This window comes from Pan troglodytes, chromosome Y, assembly GCF_028858775.2.
Source record: "Pan troglodytes isolate AG18354 chromosome Y, NHGRI_mPanTro3-v2.0_pri, whole genome shotgun sequence".
In the NCBI taxonomy this organism is placed as follows: domain Eukaryota; kingdom Metazoa; phylum Chordata; class Mammalia; order Primates; family Hominidae; genus Pan; species Pan troglodytes.
This window is the reverse complement of record NC_072422.2, coordinates 17,306,465-17,316,188: the sequence shown is the minus strand read 5'-3', so window position 1 is coordinate 17,316,188 and position 9,724 is coordinate 17,306,465. Positions and strand designations below refer to the sequence as shown.

General features: G+C 36.3%; 1 pseudogene; it reads left to right on the top strand.

Moving 5' to 3' along the window:
* Positions 1-566: 566 nt before the first annotated feature.
* LOC129138926 (RNA-binding motif protein, Y chromosome, family 1 member B-like) lies at positions 567-8,830 on the top strand (annotated as a pseudogene).
* The last annotated feature ends 894 nt before the right edge of the window (positions 8,831-9,724 follow it).

Here is a 9,724-nt window from a genome sequence, read left to right as displayed (position 1 = left end):
CAGGACCTAAAATTAAAACATTTTAAATATGGCTCAGAGGAAATGCATTTTGACATGCGTTTGTGTTTCTCTAGGGGACTTCTGGATTTTGAGATGAATATGATGGAGCATCAGGCTTTACCTAAAACAGCAGAACCCCTACAAAGTTACTACAGTATGCAGGATGTCAGTACTCAGTATGGTCTTATGCACACGAACTAAAGGAAAAACAGATCCAGGCACAAAAAAACGCAGACAGGAAGAGGGGGTAAACTTGGATTGTATGGAATGAAAAATAAACACTATTAAGGATGTGTGACTCTGTGTGTTTCTGTGTGTGTGTGTGTGTGTGTGTGTGTGTGTGTATCTGTGTGTGTGGGTATGTTCATCCCGGATTCATGTGTCATAATGAATTGATCAATCCATATGTTTTAGTCTTTTCATGGAAATGACCAGTCTGTGTTGGAGCTAGGCCTCTAAAGTTGTAGAGTGAATGGGTGTAGAATGTTTGGGGATTCTTCCTACAATACAGAGTTGGGGAGCTACATTAAAGAAAAGACAGTTTACCTGGAGGCTTACTTCACCCTATGGAAGCAGAGGTAGTTCATCGAAAGGGGTTAGTGGCCACTAAGATATCCAGGACCCAGTTTGCTGGGATAAGGTAACTCCAAAATCCTTCATTTTGGGTATCATCAAACACATTAAGATAGCACAGGATGATGGAAATCTTAAAGTTCACTTCCATGTTGAAATCACATGTTCTGCTTTTAAAGGTGAATGCATAATCCTTTTCTGGAACAATCAGCCTCTCAGGACCAGGGGTACCATCAATGTGGGAAGAAATGGGCATGTAAGGTATCTGGAGGGACTATTGGAAAGGTTACAGAGGCATGTGGGAAGGCATTCAGGGTACGCCTTATTTTTTTTTTTTTTCTGGCATAGGTGACTATGGGAAAACACAAACATGCAAAAGTGAGGGGAAGGTTGGTGGATTTGTGTAATAGAAGATTGCCAGAGGATCCATGCATGGACTTTGTGTCAGTTGATGGTCCAGGATACAGACACTGTTGTTGATGTTTACATCTTTATTTGGGTTAAGCTTTTCTCCAAGATTCTTGTTAGATGAAGAGCCAATATTGTATGTAGCTAACACCATTACAAGGCACTTTGTGCTCATGCAAACTCTAGTGAGGCTCTATACTCCCCAGTGATGGGCACTGCAGATTGTTCCTGGAGCCCAGGGCCCTTTTATTTTCTGTGGCCTTTTCAGCATGCTTTGCATAAGCTTAATAATGTAAAGAGAATGTAATTGCAGAGCATGTCTTACAAGCCTCACACAGGAGAACAAAACATAACAGCATTCATTCTCGAGTGGGTGGCTGCTTCCCAGGAACATCTGTGTCTATGCACAGGACAAGGGATGGCCTCTGTCATGGATGGAGGAGGAGGATTTCAGAGTTGGGTGCAGAACTTTCTTCCCCATTCCCAGATAAAACAGATACAACATGAGCATCCCTGTCAAAGACACACTAATAGAGTGCTAACATTCCTGTCCCGTATGAACTGTGGTCAGCCCAGCTTCTGTAAGAAGAGCTATATTGTTTCAGGAAAGAGGGTTTGACAGTCAGAAGTCCATGAATCTATTGTGCTGCCTTCAGTATGCATTCCACACCTTCTGCTCGGTATCAGCAGATGAGCTTTGAAAATCTATAGCTCAGTTTTGCCCCTGCTCTCATGCAGACAGCTGAGGCTCTGGAGCAGGAGTTTTGACCTCTTCTGACTACTGTCCCCATGACCCACAAACACATGAGAAACAGGTTTTCTCAACAAATTATTCCTGAAAAGAGTGGGAACTCTTTGGCCCCCTCAAGCTGCCCTCTATTTTACTGTGTGCTGGTCGAAGGGCACTATGGTCCATTACAGTAACCCTATAGTGGGAGTGGGGCAGTAGATTGGTGTGCGCACTCAGGGCAACTCAGATTGGGAAATGTCTGGGGACTTGCTTATAGTCAGGTAGTCTGAAAAGGTCTTGCACCAAATTTAATGCATAGGAAAATGTTGAGGAAATGGTCTTGCAATGATTTTTCTAGGAGGTAAATAGATAAGGAAAAGACTGTAAGTAGATGCCAGGGCTAGTTTTTGAGCTAGCCTGTTTTAAAGTTGTGGTAGGGGAAGAGCTTTTCCCAAGGCAGGCAGCAAACTAGAAACTGTCTACAATGATGGGCTTGCCATGAGCTGGTGGCTGAGCCATATTGGCCACCCAACCGAGTGAACGCTGCTGACTGGGCTTCTTCCTCATATCCTACATGCAGTTCAGTCTAGTGATTTGACATGTGCTCCATTGTTTAGGCATTATCAGAGATCGTGCTGAATTATACAGTCAGTCTAATGCTGCTTCCACTGAATATCCGTTCACATGGGCCACAGATGCTAAGGTCTCTGACAAATTTGCATTCTGCCTCAGTAACTCTGAAACACCTCTGTTATTTCTAGCATCAGGGTCTTGGAGTTTTTTCATGTTTAAACTGCCAAGTGTTTGTATATCTGTATGGGTTTGGATCTTTCCTCTGACTCCACCTATGTCTCTGTCTGTCAGACATGTTTCCACACTGCCTGTATTAATTTGTACACACCTATCTCTACAACCATGACAGACTTTCTATCTGTGTCTTTGGACATCTATCACTCTCTCTCCCTTCCTTTGTTCTTTTCCTTCCCTTACACCCCTCCTTTATTCCTTCCCTTTCTTACCCACTCCCCTCTCTCCATCTGTATCAACTATCTTCCTATCCTCTTCTGAATTTGCTTTGTAATTCTGAATCTGTGGGCAGTGGCATCAGATTATTGTTTTCATGTCTGGATGAAATTCCTCTTATAAAGAATCTCAGCTGAAGGAGATGACTTCTTTTTTGAGCCATAATGAACCATTTATTTCAGGCCTATCTAGGAATGACAGTGTTAAAAAAAAAAAAAAAGAATAACTGGGCATTACAGTAAAGCCAAAATTCAGATGGATCCCAGTCGTCCCACTCAGTATATCCGAAAGGTGGAAAAGTGAAAAAGTGGGTTATGCCTATGGTCTCTAAAGTGGAAAGAGAACTTTCAAGGCATTGTGTAAAATCATTTTCCAGGAGGCAGCTGTAGTTCATAGTTACATGTGGTGTAAACACAAGCGCAATGGTGAAACAGAGAAAATGTACTTCTCCCTACATTTTTATTTTGTATTATCCTTTTAACAAACATCGTGTATACAGAATTTCTTCATGAAGTCATAAATTATTTTTTAATGAACTTATATGTGAGTTCTTCATTGTGCCAAACAATGTCAAAGAATCATGAATGACTATGAACTGCTATAGATAAGTGATGTGAAATAAGATGAGAACATATAGAAAGGGCAGATCATAGACTGAGAACCTCACCAAGAGGTTCAGGTGAGCTGAATCTATGTCAGGGATTCAGAAAAAGACACTTGTTATTAAGGGCTTTGAGGCCAAAGGAAGTACTCTTTGTACATTCCTGTCTTTTAACTCATTTGAGGAGTTAGGTGTATTACTATTTACAGTGTTCTCTCTGCCCGTTCTTATTGTTCTCCCCAACTGGGGCTGTTATTTGAAAGCTGGTTTCTTTCATTGGGTCACATAGGCTCTAATGATGTTTTGTTTATTTTTATTATCTTCACACTACATAGTTTTAATTTACCTAATTTGACTCTTTTTTGTTGTTTTGTTTTCTGAGAATGGGTCTTACTCTGGATCCTAGGTTAGAGAACAAAACCATGATCTCAGCCCACTGCAGCCTGGACACCCCACACTCATGTGATCCTCTCAACTCAGACTCTCACATAGCTGACACTAGAGATGCATGCCACCCCTCCCAGCTACATATTAATTAATTAATTAGTTACTTTTTAGACTGGGCCCATGTTGCCCCAGGCTGGTCTAGAACTCTTGAGTGCAGGCAGTCCTCCCACCTCACCCTCTTAAAGTGCTGGGATTACATGTGTGACCCGGGGCCCCAAAATGGCTTTGAGATTTTTTCTTTTTTCTTCTGCCTCCTCATGTCTTCTTTTGAAATATGCAGTGAAGGTTTCAATTCATGGACTATAGTCTCCAGGCCTGTAATTTCTATATTTCAATTGATTATCTACATTGGGATATATATATATATTATATATATGTATACATATATTATATATATACATATATTATATATGTATACATATATATTTTATATATGTATATATGTATACATATATTTTATATATATAATATATATACATATATTATATATACGTATATATTATATATATAATATATATAATATATAATATAATATAATATAATATATATAATATATATATAATATATATAATATATAATATATAATATAATATAATATAATATATAAAGAAGTGCCCATATATATACATATGTGTGTGTGTATATATATGTATATATATAATATATATGTATATATAATATATACGTATATATAATATATATGTATATATATTATATATATAATGTATATATTATATATACATATATATTATATATATACATATATATACACACACACATATGTATATATATGGGCACTTCTTTATAAGAAAATACTTCACAGACATTTATTCTCTTAAGGCATTTTAAAAATTGTATTTTTTTATTTTTACTATTTTTTATTATTACACTTTATGTTCTAGGGTACATGTGCACAACGTGCAGGTTTGTCACATATGCATACATGTGCCATGTTGGTGTGCTGCACCTATTAACTCATCATTTACATTAGGTATATCTCCTAAGGCAATCCCTCTCCCCTCCCCCCACCCCACAACAGGTCCCAGTGTGTGATGTTCCCCACCCTGTGTCCAAGTGTTCTCATTGTTCAATTCCCACCTATGAGTGAGAACATGTGGTGTTTGGTTTTCTATCCTTGCAATAGTTTGCTCAGGATGATGGTTTCTAGCTTCATCCATGTCCCTACAAAGGACATGAACTTATCCTTTTTTATGGCTGCATAGTATTCTGTTGTGTATATGTGCCACATTTTCTTAATCCAGTCTATCACTGATGGACATTTGGGTTGATTCCAAGTCTGTGCTATTGTGAATAGTGCTGCAATAAACGTACGTGTGCTTGTGTCTTTATAGCAGCATGATTTATAATCCTTTGGGTATATGCCTAGTAATGGGATGGCTGGGTCAAATGGTATTTCTAGTTCTAGATCCTTGAGGAGTTGCCACACTGTCTTCCACAATATTTGAACTAGTTTAAAGTCCCACCAGCAGTGCAAAAGCATCCTGTTTCTCCATATCCTCTCCAGCACGTGTTCTTTCCTGATTTTTTAATGATCACCATTCCAACTGGTGTGAGATGGTGTCTCATTGTGGTTTTGATTTGCATTTCTCTGATGGCCAGTGATGATGAGCACTTTTTCATGTGCCTGTTGGCTGCATAAATGTCTTCTTTTGAGAAGTGTCTGTTCATATCCTTTGTCCACTTTTTGATGGGGTTGTTTGATTTTTTCTTGTAAATTTGTTTAAGTTCTTTGTAGACTTTGGATATTACCCCTTTGTCAGATGGGTATATTGTAAAAATTTTCTCCCATTCTGTAGTTTTCCTATTCTCTCTGATGGTGGTTTCTTTTGCTGTACAGAAGCTCTTTAGTTTAATTAGATACCATTTTATTTCTTAAATTTTTTTATGAAATGATACATATTTATAACTCAAAAGTTGATGTTCAAAAACTCATATACATTAGGCATTAGATATATGCAGCTAATAGCACAGATATGACCTCACATATTTGTCATTTTTGTGGTGATAAAACTTGACATACATTGTCTTAGGATTCTTTAGAGAAAGAATATGTTAATCACTAGTTATAGTCAGCATGCTGTAGAAAAGGTTTTTAAGCATTCCTCCTTTCTAACTAGAAATATGTGTTCTTGATCCAACATCTCCTCAGTGCACCCTCTCCATTAAACACCACCCCAACCATTGGAGTCACTACCTCTGTGAGGTCCATTTTTTAGATTTTTTATAGGAATGAGGTCATGTGCTATTTGCCTTTCTGATACCTGGCTTGTGTCACTTAACAAAGTGGCATGTACACATTCAGCAGATTCAGATGTATTGTCACAACTGGCAGGATTTCCTTCTTTGTTATTGCAGCGGATTTTTCCATTTTACATATATGCCCCATTTTTTTTGTCCACTCTTCAACTGAGTTTCTATTTTGAAATAGCAACAATGTTGTAATCTCCCCTTTAATAGAATTGCTTATTGCAATAAAAGAAATCTTGGTCATCATTAGAATATCTTCTCTAGTACATTTTAATTTGTCAACATTTAAAATAAAGCCAACCACTTAGAGATAAAGGAGAACTTTTATGTAAAAATTTAGCATGGAGTTGTTCAAAGGTGGCAGTGTTTGTGTGTGAGATGAAGTAAACAAGGGAAAATTTACCTTCTTCAGCTGAGAAAGGACAATGTACATAAACTTTAAAATCAGTGAAGAATTTTATGGTTTTACCTTTGTCCATGTGCCATTAGTAGTAATCAGTAATTCATATGAAAAGGAAAATAATAACTAAGGAAAAAGGAAAATAATAACTAAGTAGTTATTAACCATTACAAATGAACTTTTACCTATGAATTAATGTTTGGCTTCAGCTTCCTTAGAAGAACTGGCCTTGCAGGAGCCATGAGATTATCCAAAGCCATAAGAAATATTCACAGTATCATGACTGTCTAGCAATTTAAGGAATGAGGAATGGGGACATAGAAGAAATAATTTTAAAAAGTTGCTTGAGAGAAGAGAAAATAGTGTTTCAGAAAATAGTGTTCTTTTCATAATGTTCCATCATTTTTAATATTAAAGGTCCCATATCATATGGAAGAGAGAATTATGGAGGTCCTCCACGCAGAAAGCCAATCTCTTCCTGGCAAATAACCATATGTCACCAAGAGATGACGGTTATGCAACTAAGGATAGGTAAAGGAAAATTTTTAAAAAACAGTTGATTGTTTTTGTGGTGATGAAATTCACATAACAAAATTAAACATTATAAGGTAAACAGTTAAGTGGCATTTAATACATTCTGTGTCACACACCAACTACCTCCATCGAGTTCCAAAACATTTTCATCACTCCAAGATAAACCTCCAACTACCAGTTAAGCAGTGCCTTCCATTTTTTCCCTTTCCTCAGCTGCTAGCAAACACCAATCTGTGTTCTAATTCTGAACCCCTGGTTGGGGGCATTTAATGTTAATGGGCTCAAACACTACACACTTTTCACATCTGTGATGTCCTGAAGGTTCATTTACATCACAGCACTTTACTCCTTCCATAAGCTGTTAACCCATTATTTTATTTGTGTTGTTTCCATGGCAGTATTTCTATGCACTAATATTTGTTTGAGTATGCGTATTCAATTCTGGGTGTATGTGAGCGGAATTGCTTGGTCCTGTGATAATTATGTTTGTTTTCTTGAGGAACCACCACATTTCTCCATAGTAGCTGCATCATTTTCCGTTCCAACTAGCATTGTATCAGGGTTTCAATTTATTTACATCCTCTCAAACACTTGTTATTTCCTGCTTTTTAAAATTTATTGCCATTCCAGTGTGTGTGTGAAGTATGGTATCTCATTTGGGATTTGAAATGCGTTTTCTGTATGACTGATTATGAGTATCTGTTCCATGTGCTTTTCAGGTGTCTATTTTATAAGGAGAAATATCTATTTAGATGTTTGGCCTTTTAATTTTGTTTAAGTTGTAAGTTAGTTATGTTTTGGATACTAGAAGTTGAAAATTTAAAATTTGTTTAGCTTAAACTTATGCACACAGAAATCATCCAAGTTCCCCAGAAACCAGGGATTATGCTCCATGACCTAGAGACTATGCATACCATGATTATGGTCATTCTATTCAGGTTGAACATTCCTCTAGAGAATATAGGTACCATAAGGTTTTCCAGATTTGTCAAATAGATTTCTTAAATTGTTTATTCTGGCATTAAGAAAACTTTTTTTTTCCAATTTAGTGATCAGGATGGCTATGGTGAGGCCCGTGGTAGAGATCATTCTGAACATCCAAGTGGAAGTTCTTACAGAGATACAATTCAGAGATATGATGAGGGTCCAGGATGGATTCATAAATTATAGAATTATATTTATTAGATCAGATCATTATTTTAATGAACTTCTAAGGAAAAATATAAAGGACAAATATAACATGTTTAAATATTGAATATTGTTAAGAGTATAAAGCATATTAAATGATATGAAGGTGAGAACTTCACTTTGTGTTCAGAAAATGTGACTCAACGTTTACTTTCGGATTAAATTTGTTAAGCTTCAAAATACTACTCTTACACTTCTTTTAAATAAACCTTCTGACTATTGCAGGCATAATTAATATCCTGCAACAAAGGCAGAGGAAAACAGATATTTCCAAATAGTACTTTAACTAATTCATGTTTTAGTGGTAGCAGTAAAAATGTTTGGATGTAGTCCAACATTATTTTATCAACCCTGCAGGGACCTCTCATGGTGCACCACCTGCACAAGGGCCTCGGATGTCTTATGGTGGAAGAAGCCGCCATTATTATAACAATACACAAGATAGATATAGCAGAAGTCGGAGAGTTACTCAAGACACTGCGGTGATTTTTATTCCTGTTTTCATGAGCACGTTGGCAGAAAAGATCAAAGGAATCTAATTTCTCTGGATAGAGTGCACCCTGCTCCTCGTGAAGCATATGGTAGCTCAAGTTATGTGGCATCTACAGGAGATGGTAAGAGAAGCTGATCTGAAAAAGGAGACTGAAGTAAATATTAAAGCAAGTATTCAAAATAATAGTTATTGCATACCAAACCTTCTTTGCAAATCGAAAATTGAAATGTTATTTATTCATTGTTACCTGCATACCACTCAAAGCAACATGTTGGTTTTGTGGAGAGACATAGATACTTACTCCATAATTTTTCTGAGATATTCAGAGGAAAAGGAATTTTTTTCAAAGTAATTTCATACTTGTTAATGCTATTTGAAAACTCTTTGTTTAGATGTAATATCTGCATTAAAATTTTCACAAAGAAATTTTACATGTAATGCAAAATGCCTGATGTTACTGCTTAGCTACACATGCTTAAAAGCAAATTCAATAGGAGAGAAAATTGTGTTGTTTTTGAACATTTTCCTTTGTTTCTTTGAACATAAGTAGATACAAGATCAAGCATATGTTATGTCTCCCTTGCAAGCTGCATAAGTTTTCTAATTAGGCTGTGTTTCTCTTTAAAAAATTACAAGCTTAAAATGTTTGAGAAATCTTCAGAAACACTACACAACTGTCTGCCTCACCATATAACATTTATCTTTTAGAGGAATATTACAGGTCAAAGGAAATAATTAGATGTGGTTGATACTAAAGTTTAAGACATCTGGAACATTCTACATGAAGGATTCTGTGACTGAAGGGGGATATTGGGAATGAAAACTTTTCTTTTTTAACCTAAATCAAAACTGAACCAATTAAGTTTCTCAAGTGCATAGCATAATGAAATTAAATGTTCCTACTTTAAATAGTGGAACATATGTGTTTTGTCTTGAGAGTTACGCATGTTAATTTTTTCTTGAAAGATTTGACAATGGATACTATAAGTAACGGTTTAGCAATAAGTTCTTACAAACAGGAATAATCTAGTATAGTTGGGATTTTATCAATTTTTTTTT